Below are 18,366 nucleotides of genomic sequence, written 5' to 3' on the forward strand. Positions count from 1 at the left end.
ATGATCGTTGTAGGCTTGTGTTACGTCTAGCACGCGCGAGTAGTGTTAACAATGACATTGGTGTGAAAATGGTCAGCTCTATCTGCGATTTGTTCTTGTGGATCTCCACATTGAACGTCGCAGTCGTCACGATGAGAGCACTCCTGTGACATTATTAGCTCAGTGGGCTGGGAAGGCTCGAGTGGTAGCTCACTTTGAGGGGTATTGGCTAACAATTATTAATGTACGTACTTTGCGATGATGAAAAAGATGCAGAAACACCACTGGTGTTGTCTAACTATTCGTAAACAGGCCCCCAAATTTCAATTGGCCCACCCCAAACATTAAGTAGGCTCACCCCCGAATTTCAAGTTGGCACACCCTCAAATTTAAATTGGCCCACCCCCCTCAAATTTAAATTCGGCCACGCCCGATTTTCCTTTCGCCCAGCCTTAGAGGAAGCTTTAGCTCGAGTGCTCCTATCTAAATACATGTATAAGGAGAATTCGTTTTTTTCGGCAACCACTGCACCAAATTTGACGAGGTTTGTTGCATTTAAAAGAAAAACTTAAAATCTAGTGACTGTTGGTTTCGAATTCTTGAGTTAGGTTGTCAATTTTTCGTTAAAAATTGCCGAATATCAAAAATTTTCAAAAAACGAAACTATGAACTTTACAACTCTGTAACTCAACCACTAAATATGATAATACAATTCTGTGAATTGCATCTAGTAGTACATCCAAAGCGGACAAAATTGATATGTTACACATGAACATAAAAAAAATTTAATCATAGGGAAATACAACTTTTGCAAAACCGTCGTAACCAACGTAACAAATTCATGTAAGATGTAAAATGACATATTGAATTTGTCCGCTTTGAATGGTCTAATGGATGCCGTTTACAGAACCGTGATATGAATTCTTTATGCAGAACTATGAATTTGTAAACTTCGTGCTTCTATTTTTTTCAAACGGTCAAATATTTGAAAATCGTTTTAAGAAAATTCAAGCCCTAAATAGAAATTCCGCTACAACAGTCACTAGAATTTAACTTTCTCTTTCAAATGCAACAAATTTCATCAAAATCGGTCCAGGGGTTATCTCATAAAAACGTTTTTGCGTTTTACATGTATTTGAATACGCCGCGTCGGAGTTGGGCCCGAGCTAAAGCTTCCTCTTAAACTCAAATCGCAATCCCAAATTTCAATTGGGCCACCTCTAATTTTCAAGTTGGTGCATGCACGCATGAATTTCCGTAAATCGACGTCCAAATTTCGAGTCGGCGCACCCCAAAATTTAGGCTTGTCCACCCCCATATCGCCCCCAAATTCAGATTGGCCGACCTCGAGATTGCCCCCACATTTAGGTAGGACCAACCCCATATCACCCCCGAATACAAACTGTGCTGCCTCCACAACACCACCAAATTTAGGTTGGCCCACTCCAATACCACCTGCAAATCGAGGTTGGCCCACCCCCATATCCGCCCCAAACTAGCGCTGGCCCACCCCTCGATCACCTCAAATTTATGATGGCCCACTGCAAATCACACACCAATTAAGGTTAGTCCACCCATATATCACCCCCCAATTCAGCTTGGCGCCGCCGCACATCACCGCCGTGGTCAGGTTAGCCGGTCCCAATGTCACCCCAAATTTAGGTTGGCCCACCCCCATATCATCCCCGAATCCAGGTTGGCCCACCCCCATATCAGCCCCAAACTTAGCCTGGCCCACCCCTCTATCACCTCAAATTTAGGATGGCCCACCGCAAATCAATCCCACATTTAGGTTAGCCCATCCCCTTTACACCCCCGATTCAGCTTCGCCCAGCCCCATGTCACCCCCATGGTTAAGGTGTCCCACTACCCATATCCCACCAAATTTAGGTTCTCCCACCCCCGTATCATCCCCAAATCCAGACTGACCCACCCCCCATATTCCCCCAAACTTAGGCTTACCCACCCATATATCACCTCAAATTTAGGTTGGGCCACCCCCATATCAGGCTCAAATTCAGTTTGACTCATTACCATTTCACCCCAAATTTAGGTTGGGCCACTCCCATATCACTACCAAATTCAGCTTGGCCCATCCCTGTATCACGCCCAAATTGATACTGATGGCACTTCCAATTTCAAGTTGGCCACCCCAACCCTTTTTATGAAGACCTATGTATTCATATGGGAAATGCGTCAAGTTTTTTGGCGTTACAGACACGATTTTGCACGATTTTGCTACCAAATTGCTGGGGTACTCGCCAACGAATGCTGCGCATTAAAAGCAACTGCACCGAACGAGCGACGCCATGTGTTGATCCTAAATACTGACGGCTAGCCAAGCTAGCTTCTCTGTAGAGCGACCGGGGCAGCCACAACACGGGACATTTATTCAAATGGATTTTTTACGGGCACACCTACACATTCATACCACTTGGCTGTAGGCAACACATTAACAGTAGCTATTAATCCAAACGCTGCACGTCTTCTCCTAGTTGGCGCATTTTTTATTTGAATGAATCTTTAGAAATAGTTAACGTTCGGGCAGCGACTCAGCTTAGCAGACCCTTTGTTCCGCACGAATGTTGCATAGGAATAGCACTGGCCACCGGGTGGCATTGTGGCCCAGGTGGACCTAATTCGCTCGGAGTATGTGCCATTAAGGACAGGCGAAAGTCGTGAAAACGGACCTTCCAGAAGAACGCAATAAGAATAGCCATTTTGTTCTCCCAGGTTCCACGCTACTAAGCACTAAAGTGTTTTTTTTTTTGCATAACACAAAGCTATGCGCAAGCTTCTAGTTATGATGTCCAATGAATAAAATATTCATAAATGCGGTGACCTAACTAATGAACACAACACTGCTATGTTTTAGGAAGGAAAATAGAAAACATAATATTTCAAGAGAACCACTGGAAAACTAGAACCGAAAGCAAACCATGAGCTTTGTGTTTCTGCCATCTGTTGGGAGACTGTAAAACTAAGTCCTATGGCTTCTAAAAAAAAAAGAAACTGCAACGCTGCAAAACCAGAACCGAAAGCAAATATTGGATTTTGTGTTTCTGCCATCTAGTGACAGACTATAAAACTAGGCCCTATGCGGCTTAAAAAAAAAGTGCGAAGCGGGAATCGAACCGCGGCCACCGCGAAGGGAGACGAAAGGTGCGCGCGATTCTACCGCTCGGCCACGGCTTCCGTGGCTGCGCGCAGTGTTACGCTCATATTTTTATAGATACCACGTGAATTTTCACGACAGTGTTTCAAAAAACGCTTTTGGGAACAATGTTGCACCATGTGTGGAGAGTCGAGATAGGCATCAATCGAAAGCTGAGTCTCCGGACTACATACGCTGCACTGCGTATTACGATAGACGTCGTAGGTTAATTACAGGCACCGTTCGTGCCTCGAAAATCGAGTACAAATTTTCGTCGTTTCCATAGGCTCCCATTGCTAAACCTTTAACCGCTGTGGGAACAAAATTCTTACGTGCCTTAGCGTGATCACTGCATTTGGCTCGTGTGGATTGTCTTCCAGAACACGTCTGTCGCCTGCGTTTTTCAATAATCGACCTGCAGCTTTTGTTATTCGCGAAAAACCCGCTCGTTCCATTGAAAACGCGCTAGCTTCGTGCCGGGGCCGCTTGGGGCGCTAGTTGGTACGTGTCCAGAAAAGCTGGATATGACCGCTGAGCTGAGAGAGTCGGCAATTCGCTAGGTTCCCAAGTTCTTCTCGTTTGATTTCTGCTAATGACGATGATGAAGGGCGGGACGGGAACGCAAAGACAATGAGTGCTAGAAAAAATAAAGAGTAGGAAAGATGCAGTCAGGGCTCTGCCACCATCGTTTATTTCGCGGACATGTAAGCACTCAAAGCTAAAACGGTATGAACACCAGGCTCCTTATACGTACGAAATAGTGTCGAGATCTCCATTCCTGTGTGTATTGCGTCACCTGCTAGACTTCTCATTTTCCTTTGCGTTCCTCTTCTTGAGCCACATAAATGAAGACGCGTAAATTAGGGCGCACGTCAAGAGCAAAAGTAATTAGGTGATACTGAAGGTTAACGGGCAGCAATCTGTTATGGCAAGCACCTGGAGCCTTGCAACAGGTCTGAATAAGGGGCGCGCTTGATGAAGCGTTCTTAACTTGTGGTATTCCCTTTGTAACCAAGTCCTTTCGTTTCTCTCCTAGAATGCAACCACAACGCGTCAGTTATTAAGATGAAAACGTGCTTCCGATCAGGCGTAGCAACGAGGCATGCATCATGGATACGGAGACAAAATGCTGCAAGTACTTTCTCAGCCTTCATTCTTTAGCCGTGCAGCAGCGTGCATCGACACTTTAAGTTGCTCAAAAACCTTGTTAACGTTCATTCATCGACGGAGACGACTACAGAGTCCTTTTACAGTTCCGCGCGCGTAGCTGACATAGCACTCAGAGTGCGCGCAGATGGGTTTACGGAGATCCCGCACACATGGTAGTTCGCCACACCCCATAGGTGCCAGAGCTATACAAGAACGAGCTGTCAATTTCAGCAGCGAAGCAAAGCCGCTTCAAACGGACAAATGAGACGGTGAGCCAGCAAGGCTTGCAGAGAGGCAGATTCAATAGATGGGAGACTCAGATATTAATCGGAGAAGCGTCCGGTTGGTTGTCCTGCCTAAAGAGAGAGAGAGAGAGAGAGAGAGAGAGATAGATAGATAGATAGATAGATAGATAGATAGATAGATAGATAGATAGATAGATAGATAGATAGATAGATAGATAGATAGATAGATAGATAGATAGATAGATAGATAGATAGATAGATAGATAGATAGATAGATAGATAGATAGATAGATAGATAGATAGGACAAAGCAGCTGATAAATTTCTTGCGCCCAATTTTTGTGTAAACTACTACGCACTCACAAGACCTCGAAAAAAAAAAAACGCTGGCAAGACTTCGGATCAATATAACCGAAAAATAAATGTGCGGTCCCCACGGAAAGCCACACTGGTGCATTCAACGCCGCGTTTGCAAAACGCTTGCCTGTACCGAGAACGAAGCGTCGCAAAGCGCTGCCACCTTCTTCTCCACACGTCCCATGGCCCGAGGGTCCTAATTAGCCCCGGACTCGGATCGGAACTCAAAAAAAGAGGAGATGGTGGGATAGAGACGGATGCGTAATTTCGTTTATCCCCCAGTGAGCTAGCTCCACCCTTCTCTCCCGCGGGCACAAAGCCTAGCTAGAAGCTCGACGGGTCGCGTCCTTCTCCAGAAAGGAGACGGCGCGGATACTAATTGCCAGCTTTAATCGATTGTCCGGCTAACCGGGCCGTGATTGGGCTTCATGCGCGACCCTCCCATTTGTGTATGGGGAGACAGAGGCCGCGGGTGGGTCGATGGCTGTCGCCGAGAAGTCAACCGGCCGGCGGACGACGTCACTGATGCGGGCCGGAACACGACGTCTCTCGCATAAAGCAGCAGACATCGTGGTAAACAATTCTGCACGCGATGTGACGCATACACCGAACAGTCGCAAAAGCGATCGCATTCAACAAGTTTATTTAAAACGACTTCAGCAGGCCCTAACAAATTCCAACAGCGTCGTTAACTGTCTTTCGGTCGAGCTTGCAGCGCACAACGTGCCGTCGGAAACCTGAAAGATGCGGTTGTTGGTAAGCACCACGGCGAGTCGCACTGATGTTTAAAAGGCAGAGCGGTGAAGCTCGCTCTGGAAATGAACAAGAATGGGCGCACAGCTGCTTAATCCGGTCACCTCCATCTCTCGTTTTGAGTGTACAGGTGACTGAAAGAATGAAGCAGTTTGTCAGTGTCGTCAATGGTGACGGTCTACTTGCAGCTCATCTTCGGGGTTTTTGCCTTTAGACAATACCGAGAAGCTTTTCCACTTAACAGTATACAGTTCTCTCCCTTTCGAAATCCTTGCACCGGCCCTCGTATAGTTCACACCAATATGAGCCACAAGATAGGCTTCAAAGAAAAGAAGAGGTTGCGCGTACGCTCATCGGTCCACGCTACTAATACGCTACAATCAGCCTCATGCGGCGCGCGCGGCTAGCTTCAATTCCATCGGAAGCGATCTATACAGTACCGTTACCAAGGGTTTTACGACTAGAGGGCACATTCTTTAGCAAAGGCACCTTCTGTTCCGCCTAATGGATGCGGGTGGAGAAAATATGTAAAAACTAAGGAAAAAACATCATGTACTCAAAGAGAGAGAGAGAGAGAGAGAGAGAGAGAGAGAGCCGTGCACCTGTCGCGCAACAAGTTCACAACGTGGTGAACGATAAGAGATTCTCCTGCAGGTATAGCAACCCGAAAGCAACAAGACGAACGGCGTGCTTACGCACCCTTCCCATGCGCCCACAGGTATAGCGACGCGAAGACATTACCTTTGAAAAGTTGACATCTATAGGCGAATTCCCTTCAGGCGAGATTTCCCCTAATCGGCCGCGTTCGATCGGCAACCGGAGAGCATTTCCCTCCCCACCGCGCAGCTTTCGTGGGGGTCCACACCTCTTTTGGTTTACGACGGGGGCGCCCGCGTGTAAGGCCCATTTCGGCGCACCAGCTGCGCGCGTTCCCGCAGCGCGTGCTCCTAAAAGCATGCAAGCTCCAAAAAACCCTTCTCCGGCGCGCAAGCTAAGACTTCCCCGCCCGCACGGTGTACGCGTATGCGGCATCCAAAGCAAGACGCAGACGCCATCTTTCTCCGTCGAGTCGAATGGGTTTAAGGGGAAAAAAAAATAAAGAAGAGAAAATGGTGCCGCGCTCCAGAGAGCAAACCTGGCGGCAACATCTGTTCCCGTTCTCTACGTATACAGGAACGGCGCTAAACCGCCGAACACAGAGAGCATGCGAACGACGCGCATGCAAAATTGAAGCTGCCGTCGAAAGAGGAAGCTTCTATCGCCACAGGTGCTCGATGGTGCAAGCGAGTGGTCCAGCAAGCGGAGCACTTGTTCCACGAGAATTTGCGTTACTGCTCCGAGAAATATGAAAGGTAACACCCCAAATTGCCTTCAATGGGTCCTATCGGGTAAACGCACATGACCCGCGCATATATGTAATGCTATAATACCGCATTCATCATGAATACAATTCGTTGGCCCGTCTCACATAATTATCACGACCATACAAGAAACACCTTTGGATGAAAACAGTGGCAATAACCTGCGTTGACAGACGAAGCCTTGGTTCGGCTTGAACCAAACAGGTTCGGCGCAGTTGTCATGCAAACGCCGCAAGAAAACATTCTTATGGCTGCGGCGACCGCTTATAAAAAATAACGAATAATTTTTCCATATCCCTAGATATGCGTTGGTCAAATGAAAACTTTTTTATCATTTTTTTTTCAGCGACGAGTAACTCGGCGTAGGTGAGGGCAACAAAAAGAGACGTGCAGGTGCGCTCGGCGACAGCCGGCAGTGCTCAAGAGTTTCGCAATCGGTGACTCTCTGACGGGCTGAGGCTGTGTCACTACGGAAACACAGGTAGAGCAGCGGTACCCAGCTCCAACGCACACTCGCCTGACGGAAGCCAGCTTCGTGATGGCGAAAGCAGATGACAGTTGAAGCAAAAAAAAAAAAAGCTGTGTGTGTGTGTGTGTGTGTGTGTGTGTGTGTGAGAGAGAGAGAGAGAGAGAGTTAACACACGCACGCACGCACACACACACACACACACACACACACACATTATATATATATATAATATCCGCTTTGGCGCCTCTAATGCGAACGCATGAAAAAGTGAGAACAGCTCTGCGAACGCTGCTACGGGCGGCGCAGTAACGGTTTCTTTTTTTTCTGTCGGACATTTTCACAGAACAAACCACGGACACAAAGACGGGTGCCACAGAATCTGGATGAAGACACCTATAACAGCAACGTATGTAGAGAAGGAAGCGATCACGGCGCGCAACCCAAGTGTTCCTGTGTATGTTCAAGCGTTCGTGACGATCCCCGGGACGGCTGCGGTATGGTATACAGGCCTGACAAGACACCGCCGGTTGTCCTTTCGCGAATGCGCCGGGCCGGGGGGTTACGTGCGACCACTTGCGCGCCGCACACAACCAGCAACGACCACCCAGACGCATTCATCAGTCGCGTAGATTCGAGGAGGAGGAGGCCTCTCCCGGTGTGCACCGTGTCACTCATTTCCCCGCTCCAATGCAAAGCGTGTGTATATATATATATAAGCAAGCCGGCAGCTGTTCCGTCACGGTGATGGCGTATTGCTCGCAGCACGAACCGGAAGCTCCGGAGGACGGCACAAGCGTCGCCGCACCGCTTGCATAAGAAAGGAACTTTATAGTGCAGTCGGTTGGAGAAGAGGCGCTGGCTGAGTTCGGCTGGCGCCACAATGAACGGCGAAGTCAGCTGGATCTCTCTCCCTCTCTCTCTTCAGGAGAGGACGCGCGTCGGAACACCTCGGCGGCGTCGGTCGGAAGCGGTCGGCGTGCGCAGATGCCGACGCCAGCCGGTAAAAGGGCGCGCTGCAGCCTCAAAAGTATATCCCTACCGCGGACGCTCACAGCAACCGCCTATACAGAACGGATAGCGGCGAGTAGGTTTTCTTGCTTCATTGGCCGCACATATCAAAAGCGGCCGAGGAGTTTATAGGCGGAAGTTCCAGTGATCCGGTTATAGAAGCTCCCAGAATACTACGGGCATGACGCAAGCGACCATTCTACGAATGTCATTCTGACACAAAACGAAGAAAAAACGCCACAAAAAGAAAATGAAACACTGCCTGCCGTCATTCCGTACGCTTCGAGTCGCTCTAATAGACCGTGGCGTCAAAAACGCGAGCACGCGCGTTCCTCCACGCATCGGCTGCGATTGTCCGCGCTGAATAAAAATGGCCGAACGGCGAAACCCGGCATCAAGCGAAACGTCCGCATAAGCATATGGCCGGTGCGCGCCTTACCCCCGGAGCGTTATTTCGGCAGCGAGGGCATCAGTATCGCGCCGACGCCCTCTTCAAAGCTCGTAGAGACGGAAACCGCCGCGTCACAATGGGGCCCAAATGGAGCGCCGGCAGAATCGGCCGTCCCGACCGGTCGGCCTCACAACGCCCCGCCACTGTACCGCCACACGACGCACACGGCGCGTTTTCTTCATCGTTCCGCGCGGAACCGCTAGTGCGACGCCGGCGCCGGCTAGAACGCGAAAGCGCAATATAAAAAGAACGGCGAATCAAAGGAGACAGAGAAACGGCGCCTATCCTTGCCCGAACGAGACAGGGCACAGCGACTTATACCGGTGAGAGCGAGAAAGCGAGCGAGCGCGCAATAAAGAAAGTGCCAAGTGACGAGCTTCGGACAGGGCAACGAATAAGGCGGAAGCGAAAACTCGAGAAAGCGGCTCATACAGGCGAACGAGAGAGAGAGAGAGAGAGAGAGAGAGCGTCCGGCCGGAATGGTCCGACGGGGGGGCGTGCGCTCCCATTATATCCCAGAGAAAGAAGAAACTGAAGAGAAGGGAGTGGGGCGAGCGGTGTCCAAAGAGCGGCCACACGGAATATTAAAAAAATAAAAGAACAAAGAAACGGGTGTTACAGGGGTATATAGATGGATATTTCCCCACACCTCTTAAGCGCGGGCGCCACCCTCGAAGCTCCATTAACGCTTCGCATATGAGAGATGCCGCGGACTCTTTATCGCTCGAACCAATTGCCACGGCGAAAAGACGGGACCGCGAGACTGACGACGCCAGCAAATGAAAATGTGTGTGTGAGTGGGAGGGCACCGAAACCGCCGCGGCGATTATGGAACGACCAGTTATATAGAGCAATTCGCGAATCCAATGCGACACACATTCTGCGGAAGATTGCGCGCGTGCGATTGTCAAGTTTGAAATCGTGAAGTGGGGGAAAACAAAAAATCGCCAAAACAAAAAATATAGCCGACAAGCTAAATGGCACGCGACAAAGTCACGGCGGCCACGCATGGTGTCCGATATTCCAAGTAGTGGGCTATGTATACTGTCTATCCTTTAACAACCTGAGAATTGTACGCCACCTCGCGGTAATAAATGTGACGTGTTGCAATATCATCCTACAATAATACAGGCGTTGCGTGTCGATGCGCTTTGCTCAATATATCTCTATACAGGATCCATATGATGAGGTGAAAAAACAAACATTTTTCCTCAAGTGGCTCTCGCTCTACGCTTGAGAAAATCATGCATGATATTCAGTTGCATCTCGGCAGAATCGCTACTGAAGGCAACAAACGATCGACGGAAAGACGATATACTTTCTAAAGCGAAAAACCACATAAGAAAAGAAGAAAGCAAGCAAGCAAGCACGAAAGAAAGAAAGAAAAGAAAGAGAAAATGGGCATCCAGCCGCTATTGGCACACAGGCTGTTGGCACACTCGAAACAACCGGTGTTCTTTCTGCACAGCTTCGTGAAACGAACACCCCCGACACAGCACGAGGCGACGCCCGAAATAACAAGAGATACGTGCGATTCGAGCGGTTGCGTCACGCGCAGAGCCAGTGAGAGCCCGTACATCTCAATAGGGGACGCGTGATTGACCCCCTTGCGCAACCACTTTCCTTCCAACGCATTGTTAGCAGCGTTCCCGGGTAACGTCACGACCCCTCTAAACGAAATAGAGCAGCCCTGCTCTTAGAAACGGGCATGAACACACGTACTCTTTTGGGTCTGAAAACTGCTTTTAAATATATTTATTCATTTATTTGCCCTTTTATGCTAATTACCCCCTCATAAGGTAGTGGAAATAAACAAATGCTAACTAGATCAAACTTTGAAGTTGCTTCGCGTACCAGAACTTCTTCGTGTGCTCGTCAACCTCTATGTCTTTCTATTCGTTCATCTATTTGTTGCCGCAGGCATCAATAATGAAATAAATTCATTCATTCACAAAACTTTATTAGTGTCCTGAAGCCCGGTCTTTTCAGACCGAGGCGGGCCGCGTCCACGTCGGCACCGCCAGGCCGAGCCTTATGGCGTCATCGTGGACCCTCTGGACAGCCCGTAGTTGACCTTGATATGAAGAGCTTGATATCATCTTGTGCCAGTAAAATAAATACATAAGTAATAAATAAATAAATAAATAAATAAATAAATAAATAAATAAATAAATGGGACGACCGGAATAGACGCCTCCTTGTCTACATGGCCATGAGTGGCGCTATCCGACTCTCCCAGGGCTAGATCTATAGTCGTCGTCATCATCATCATCATCATCATCACCACCACCACCACCACCACCACCACCACCACCACCGCACCCTGCAGGACGAAGGCCTGTCCCAGACATCTCCAATCACCCTTGTCCAGCGCCGATTGCAAGTTGTGTCTGCAAACTTCCAAAGTTCACCACACCACCTAGATCCAGTACACATATAAAAAAGACCCAGAAAGAAAGGCAGGAAGACGACCGCCGTGGCAGCAGAATGGCACAGAATCTCATGCGTCATGAAAATGCGGGTTCGGCTCCCCTCTACAGAACACTGATTCTTTTTTTTTTATTCGTCCACTTTCATTTCTTCTTACCTTACTTTTACATTTCTATTAAACATAACAATAATTCCCCCCACGCTTGCCGAGGCTTCACTGTCTGTCGATTTCGTCTGGCTCTAATCCCCGGTATGTTGCAACGCAACGGCGCAAGAAAGAGGCAACCTCCGCCAGTGACTCTACAAAACTTACGCAGTGCCACAGCAGGATCAAAATAAGAATCTCCAAGAAGCACCGCCAACGGAACGCCTTTTTCGAAGCAACCACTTCGACGGCGCGATGAGGCTACAGGCCCGGAGAGGGTCTTTGTATTCGGACATACAACGAGCGGAAGACGAGCGGTAAGTTTCGCCCACCCCTCTCCCGCCCAGTGGTGCCAGCGACGAGGGGTCTCCTGCGGACAATCCTTGCCCAAGTCCTTGACGCCCGAGGGATGGATAATGAGGGGGCCGGTGAAGCGCGGGATCACAAAACGGATCGCACGACGACGGGGTGAGCAAGCCAAGCCGAGCCGACGACCGCTTCGCCGTGTAAAAGCGTCGGGGCAAAGAAAGAAAGAACGAATGAAAGAAAGGGGGCGATAGAAACGGGGAAAGTGTACACATCAGAGGAGCTTCCACGACAGCCAACTAAGGAAAAATAACAGATGAGGCAGGGGTGGTGTGCTATGACGGAGGGAGAGAGAGAAAAAGAGAAGAACGAAAAGAATAAATAGAGAGCGGCGCGCAAACAATTGTTCCCAGACATCCGGGGATCCAAAGGGTGTGCTGCACAAGGCAAACAAATAAAGAAGCACTCAATAAATACGAAAAACGCTTAAAAGCAAACTCAAAAGGTTTGCACGACAAATTTTCGCCGGTTAGCAGTCGATGGCTCAGAATAAAGAGAGCGACGCGACAAATCGTCGAAACGGGGTTTTCCTTTTTTTATCCCTCATTTATTTAGCCGTGCCGTTCCATCTATGCAGAGCACTCCTCTTATCGACGTGTCAGAGGGATAGACCAACCCCGAGCTGTCACTCTGACGGCTGAATTGATCAGCTGTCGTGGAAGCGGACTGACAGAAAAGTAGACACCGCTCAGGCACTATTATTGTCGTATAAGGTGATAACAAAAGATAATCATCTCGCCGCGCGTAATAGAAATTCAGGCATGAATGCTCCTCAACCAACAGAAGCAGCAGTCATGCAACGTCTGGCCCTACGCGGCGACGAAGTCTCGTAGCTTGGAGTATAATTGACGTATAGGTTTTCTGCATCAACTCGAACGAGGTGAAGGGACAGAGAGATCAGGCAAGAGAAGAATAAAAGGAAACGGAGACGTCTTGGAAACGTCTTCGACAACAAAGTCGAAAGTTAACATTTTCGTGCAATTCCTTTGCACCTTCTTTCCTTCGCTGTGTGCATCAACGCGAATGAACTTGTTTTTGTTTTGTTTTTGCAAGAAAATTTGGGGTATCTCAGACAATGTGTGGCGTCGCTCCAGTTTATTAACACACACACATATTATATATTATATATATTGTGGGGTTTCTGGCTCTCGCGGCGTTTTCAGGCTCTCGCGATGGCTGTGAGGAGGCCATTACGTTGTATTGCCGAGGAGGCTCTGTGTCCCTCTCCTCCTTGCCTGGACGGGGTGGCAGCGGGTCATAAAACACTGTCGCTCTGCTGTCACCCCGCCCACGCGAAGGTCAACAGGCTTTGCCTATTGGCCGACATTTTGGCGGGATTCGGGCCCCGCTTGCGTGCACTCCGGGTAAGCGCGCGCAAGACGGGCGCCCGGGAAGACCACATCGGGGCGTCGGAAGGTGCGTACGTGTTCCTCTCTGCCCGCGGCGGCCCCCTTTGTCCGCCGCCGGCCGATGGTTACTTCGGCTCGTCGGGGTCCCGGCCTCGGCGGGCGGCGCGCGCACTCTTCCGTCGTCTCGATGTCCTGAGGCAGCGTCTGCCGATCGTGCCCCCGTCTGTTCGTCTGTCGTTTCTCTCTATTTCCCTTTTCTCTGCTGTGGGGGCGCACGATGGCAGGCGCTGACCGAAGGATAGGCAAATTCTTACTGCTGGGGGTTCTTTGTTCTTTGTTCTCTCTCTGTCGCGGCGCGCCATTCTAGCGGCCACCGGCGACCATTCGGCTTTGTTTTGTCTAATTAGATTCACATTCGGACGTGATGTTAAAACTGTTAAAACGTGTGTTTGTATTGACTCCCAGCTTAATAAATGTTCTTTGTTGTTTCTTGAGAGCTTTGCCTAGGGTCTCCCTTGCTGCGCGCGCGCGGTCTCGCCTCCCCCTAAGCTGTGGGGCCGGCGGGGCGCGTACGCGCGCAGCTGCGCGTCGGCACACGGAGCGGGCCGGAGCAGGCGCGGGCGCGCGGTGCCCTGCACGCGTGGCGGCTCGGAGTGCTCGAACCCGCGGTGGTGGTCGTCCGGCGCGCCGTGAGCGTCGCGGGTGAACTCCACAATATATATATATATATATATATATATATATATATATATATATATATATATATATATATATATATATATATAGCGTACGTGACTAACGATTATATTGTCCTACGCTGTCGCCAGTATACCTGCGCAGTACAGGCGAACACAAAAAAACGGTGATGTACGTACTGGCACGGCGGTTAACCATAACTACACCCGCCGCGGTTGCTCAGTGGCTATGGTGTTGGGCTGCTGAGCACGAGGTCGCGGGATCGAATCCCGGCCACGGCGGCCGCATTTCGATGGGGGCGAAATGCGAAAACACCCGTGTGCTTAGATTTAGGTGCACGTTAAAGAACCCCAGGTGGTCAAAATTTCCGGAGTCCTCCACTACGGCGTGCCTCATAATCAGAAAGTGGTTTTGGCACGTAAAACCCCAAATATTATTATTATTAACCATAACTAGTCTCGTACGTTGTCGCGTTATCTTTTGTCGTGCTTAGCTATCCGCACAACAGCGTTGACCGATTTGCAACGCATGCCGCCATGACCACAGATCCATCGCGGCGAGCGCGGAATCTAGACCAACTGAATGCATAGCGCGGAAGTCGACCGCCTACAAGCGCGAGAGCAGGTACACAACGCGAGTTCCTTTAAAGAAATTTCATTGCTATCGCAAGCCTACCTCGGCGTTTTCAGAAAGTAAGCTCGTTCTTCGCAGAGAGAGTCAAAGACACGCAATTTCATTCGCGACATACGACGCGGTTCAACCAGACGGTAAGTCAAATTTTGGCAGTTCAAGTAAAACGGTAAGGGAAAGAAAGAAAGAAAGAAAGAAAGAAAGAAAGAAAGAAAGAAAGAAAGAAAGAAAGAAAGAAAGAAAGAAAGAAGGAAAGAGAAATTGGCAGCAGACATGGACAGCTTCATTATAAAGACTACGCTCCAGGAGACCCGAATGGCACTGAGAACAAAATAAAGAATAGCCACGGCTGCTTTAACCTCGAAACTACCCGCGAAGCGATTGAGAACAGGTGGGGCGAATACAAAGGTTTTTTTTTTTACTCTGTTTTTATTATTCCACAGCAGAGAAGCTTTGTATCGGAGCTTTTAGACACACAGGAACGCATAGCCGAGCGAGCGATTGGGCTGGCAGAGCGTGAAAAAGGCAAACGAAGAAGGAAGGAAACGGAGCCAAGTCAATTGTGCAAATTCCGCCTTTCTCAAAACAGGATCTGTGAAAAAAAAATGTAAATAAATACTGGTCCCTTGTTTTCTACTACAATGCGCGTGCGCAAGGGGCTGTGATGTTCCCGCCTCAATGGCTGAGCAGCTGCGGCATCTGCCACCCTAAACTACCGCATCTCGATATCTCAGCTGCAGCTCTGAAGCGTAAAACAACATACATATCACCAACATATGCGTGCATGCGTGCGTGCGTCTTTCTACGGTTGTAAAAAAAAATAAAAGAAGGCAGTACCGTACTTGTGAGCGAGAAGTACAAGGTGAACTGCATGTGTGTACGTGCGTGTTGACACGCACGCACACACGCATACGCGGTCATTTATCTGTCCTAAACAATATGTTCGAATTTATGAACAGCGTATCTTTTGCGTATACGCATTATGACCGAAAGTCGATTAAACTAAAACCACGCACCACAACTACGAAGGTTTCCTCGATTCCTCGCCAACTGCTATCCTATACTTAATGCCGCCTATAATCGAGAAAACCTGGGACAACTCCAGTGCACACTATAGTATACACTTTACGCATGATCGAGTTGGCAGCGACGAGAACAGCCGCGAAACGCTCAAGTATAACCACGCAGTTGGAGCATGCATATGACAAAGCGCGTAAGTTTTAGGCACCCCAAGCAACGCCTCTCTCTTGCGCGCGCCCATTCTCTTTTGACACTGAAATAACGGAAGAGTTAACGAAAACATCAAATGTCACACAACCATCCGCGCAACGGAAGCACGAAAGACGCACAACATTGATACAAACCGGCATTCATCGGAAGGATGCCCGAGTGTATACATAGCAAAAGACGATCCATTGCGTGGTTTCCCCCTATACAGCGCAAGCTTTGGCCCTCGCCGAGAGTACAGAGGGGAAGCCGGACGCCAGTGCACGACGCGACGGTCGGTACTAGGTCACTACATTATGCGACAGCGAGCGCACCAAAGATGGGTCACGTGCGGGGAGAACGACGGGAAGCCGTTATATATATGTATCGCAGCGCTGCGCCGGCAAGGGCAACTTCGAAATCACGCCACGTGCCACTCCACTTCACAATAAACGGGCATGACGCTGGGATGGAAGCTTACACGAAGACTGCTTGTTGGTTCAGCGTGTAATAAACAAATGCCAGAAAAAAAATTCTTTGGTTAGACGTGCGCAAACCACGATCTGATTATGAAGCACGTCGTTAAATTTGACCACGTTAAATTTTGACCACCGGGCATTCTTCTTTAATGCGCAAATTCAATGCGGAGTGCGCGAGCGTTTCTTTTTTCATTTTTTTTCTTTCGCAAGTAAGCGCGCACAATTCGAACGAATACGGAAAGATTCGAACGAATACGGAAAGAAAGGCACGGCACTGGCGTTACTCGCAACGAAAATTTATTCATACAAGAAACAAAAATCAGATAAAGACGCAACGAAAATGTGCTGAACGCAACCGGAAATGCGCAAGCGGAACGATACAGTGGTGTCTGCTACTAGTAAACTTGCATTGCGAGAAGCGGCTATTATTAGTCTTTCTTCTTCTGCTTCCTCCTATCTTTCTTTTTCAATGCGTGCGCGCGTTTAAACCTGCAAATATTAACAGACTACACCGACTAGGTTCTCCTCTTCAGGTATACGCCCAAAACTTCAACTATACGGTTGGCAGTGAGTAAACGACGCTCCCGGCGTGAGGGCACACCCGCTATATACACAAACACGCTGCCGGTTGGTTGGCGCCAATGAATTGAGGTCTTCTCCGCTCCGTGCACGCTATGTAATTGTTGAAGCAAAGTGCGTGCAGATAAACTTGGCTGCTCTAAAAGGAAGGTCACGATTCACTGTTCGCTTACCTGCTTGCAGGGTTCCCACCCCTCCCGGGAAAGTGCCGCGGCCCGGGGTCCTCCGCAGGACCTCCCTCACTGCACCAAGAGAGACGACGAGAAAACGAGATTAACGATGAGCACGCATGGGGCACTACACTAAAGGCAGGAGGAACAACAAAAGCACGGCCCGCAAACGCAACACAGCGTTCGCACGCTGCACTGCAGCGAGCTCCAAAAAAGTGCAAAACGTGGCTCGGACGGTCGTACAAAGCTCTCCGATAAAAAAACAGTACTCTGCTGGCAGGTCCTTCGTCAAGCAGAAACCGTTAGTTGCGAATTGAAATCTATTTTGTGCCGACCACGTTTCCCCGAAAATGAGGTTAAAGTTAGTTAAAGCCAACGGACGATAAGCACGATTCCGTAAGCAGGCTTTCCCACACACTTGACTTGCCCTGACGAAGAGGGCCAAGCTCCCACCGGGTGGCACTGTTAAAGCTGAGACACGCATTTTGAAAGCTCGGACGACAGTGTGGGGAATGGAAGGCGGCCGCAGGAATGACGTCACCAAGTCCTAACGTTGAAAAATTAATTACGAATCTAGACCGAAGTACGCCATCTCGGTTAAGTATTACCAAGCGTGTGGAGAAACGCACTTGCAGGGTTCGCATGTAGTCCATTACGTACTCCCGCGAGAGGAGTTGAAGTCAGCGTAAGATATAAGTAGGCAAAAATACACCAGCGGAGAGAAACACACTTCTACTGCTGGAAAGACAGAGTGTTCAGCCTAAAGCTCATGCTTCTGACTAGAGGGAAGAGGTAAATCGGACAGAGAAGGAATAGAAGAGGAAGCTGATTGTGCAAAGGGTAAAGATGACGGCAAGCATATGCATGATATCACACACACGCGTGGTAATAATGATGTAGGCTAATGGAGAGCAGCCAACATTGTATACCCACCGCCTGCACTATACTTGCAATGCTGTTTTAGTCAATGTCGAATTATCGTGAAGCTCTTTCGCTATAACGAAAGTCCACATGGGCCGCAGAGCAAACGGTTACCGGCTAGTGTACGTTGCTCTTTTCGCACTTCAAGTAGAATTAATTTAGGACGACTGCGAATTTAAGCGCGCACGCACGCACGCACGCACGCACGCACACGCACACACACACACACACACACACACAAAGTGTCACGAAATGTCGTTTTTGACCAGAGCAAACAAAGCAAAGGAAATAGCCTCCTCAAGCGACGAGAAATTACACCACAAAGAAAATTTGCCAGGGGTCAACGACAATGAGGAGATGGTGTGGTGATTAAAGCTCGTGTCGTGTTTTCCCCGAACTTAGCGGAAGGTTTTGCAGCACAGAGCGACCCTGCAGAATCTGACGGGCAGATACTGCGGACATGTACATAG

The 18,366-nt window shown here is 49.1% G+C and overlaps 1 protein-coding gene across 1 annotated transcript in view; it reads right to left on the bottom strand.

The window, feature by feature from the left end:
• The window catches only part of PlexA (plexin A), a 385,856-nt gene that overhangs the window by 219,206 nt on the left and 148,284 nt on the right, over positions 1-18,366 (bottom strand). Inside the window, exon 4 of the mRNA XM_070538955.1 lies at positions 16,979-17,047. The gene's annotated coding sequence lies outside the window, so the exon portion shown is untranslated. The remainder of the gene's footprint in view (positions 1-16,978; positions 17,048-18,366) is intronic.

This window comes from Dermacentor albipictus, chromosome 5 (assembly GCF_038994185.2).
Source record: "Dermacentor albipictus isolate Rhodes 1998 colony chromosome 5, USDA_Dalb.pri_finalv2, whole genome shotgun sequence".
NCBI classification, from domain to species: Eukaryota; Metazoa; Arthropoda; class Arachnida; order Ixodida; family Ixodidae; genus Dermacentor; species Dermacentor albipictus.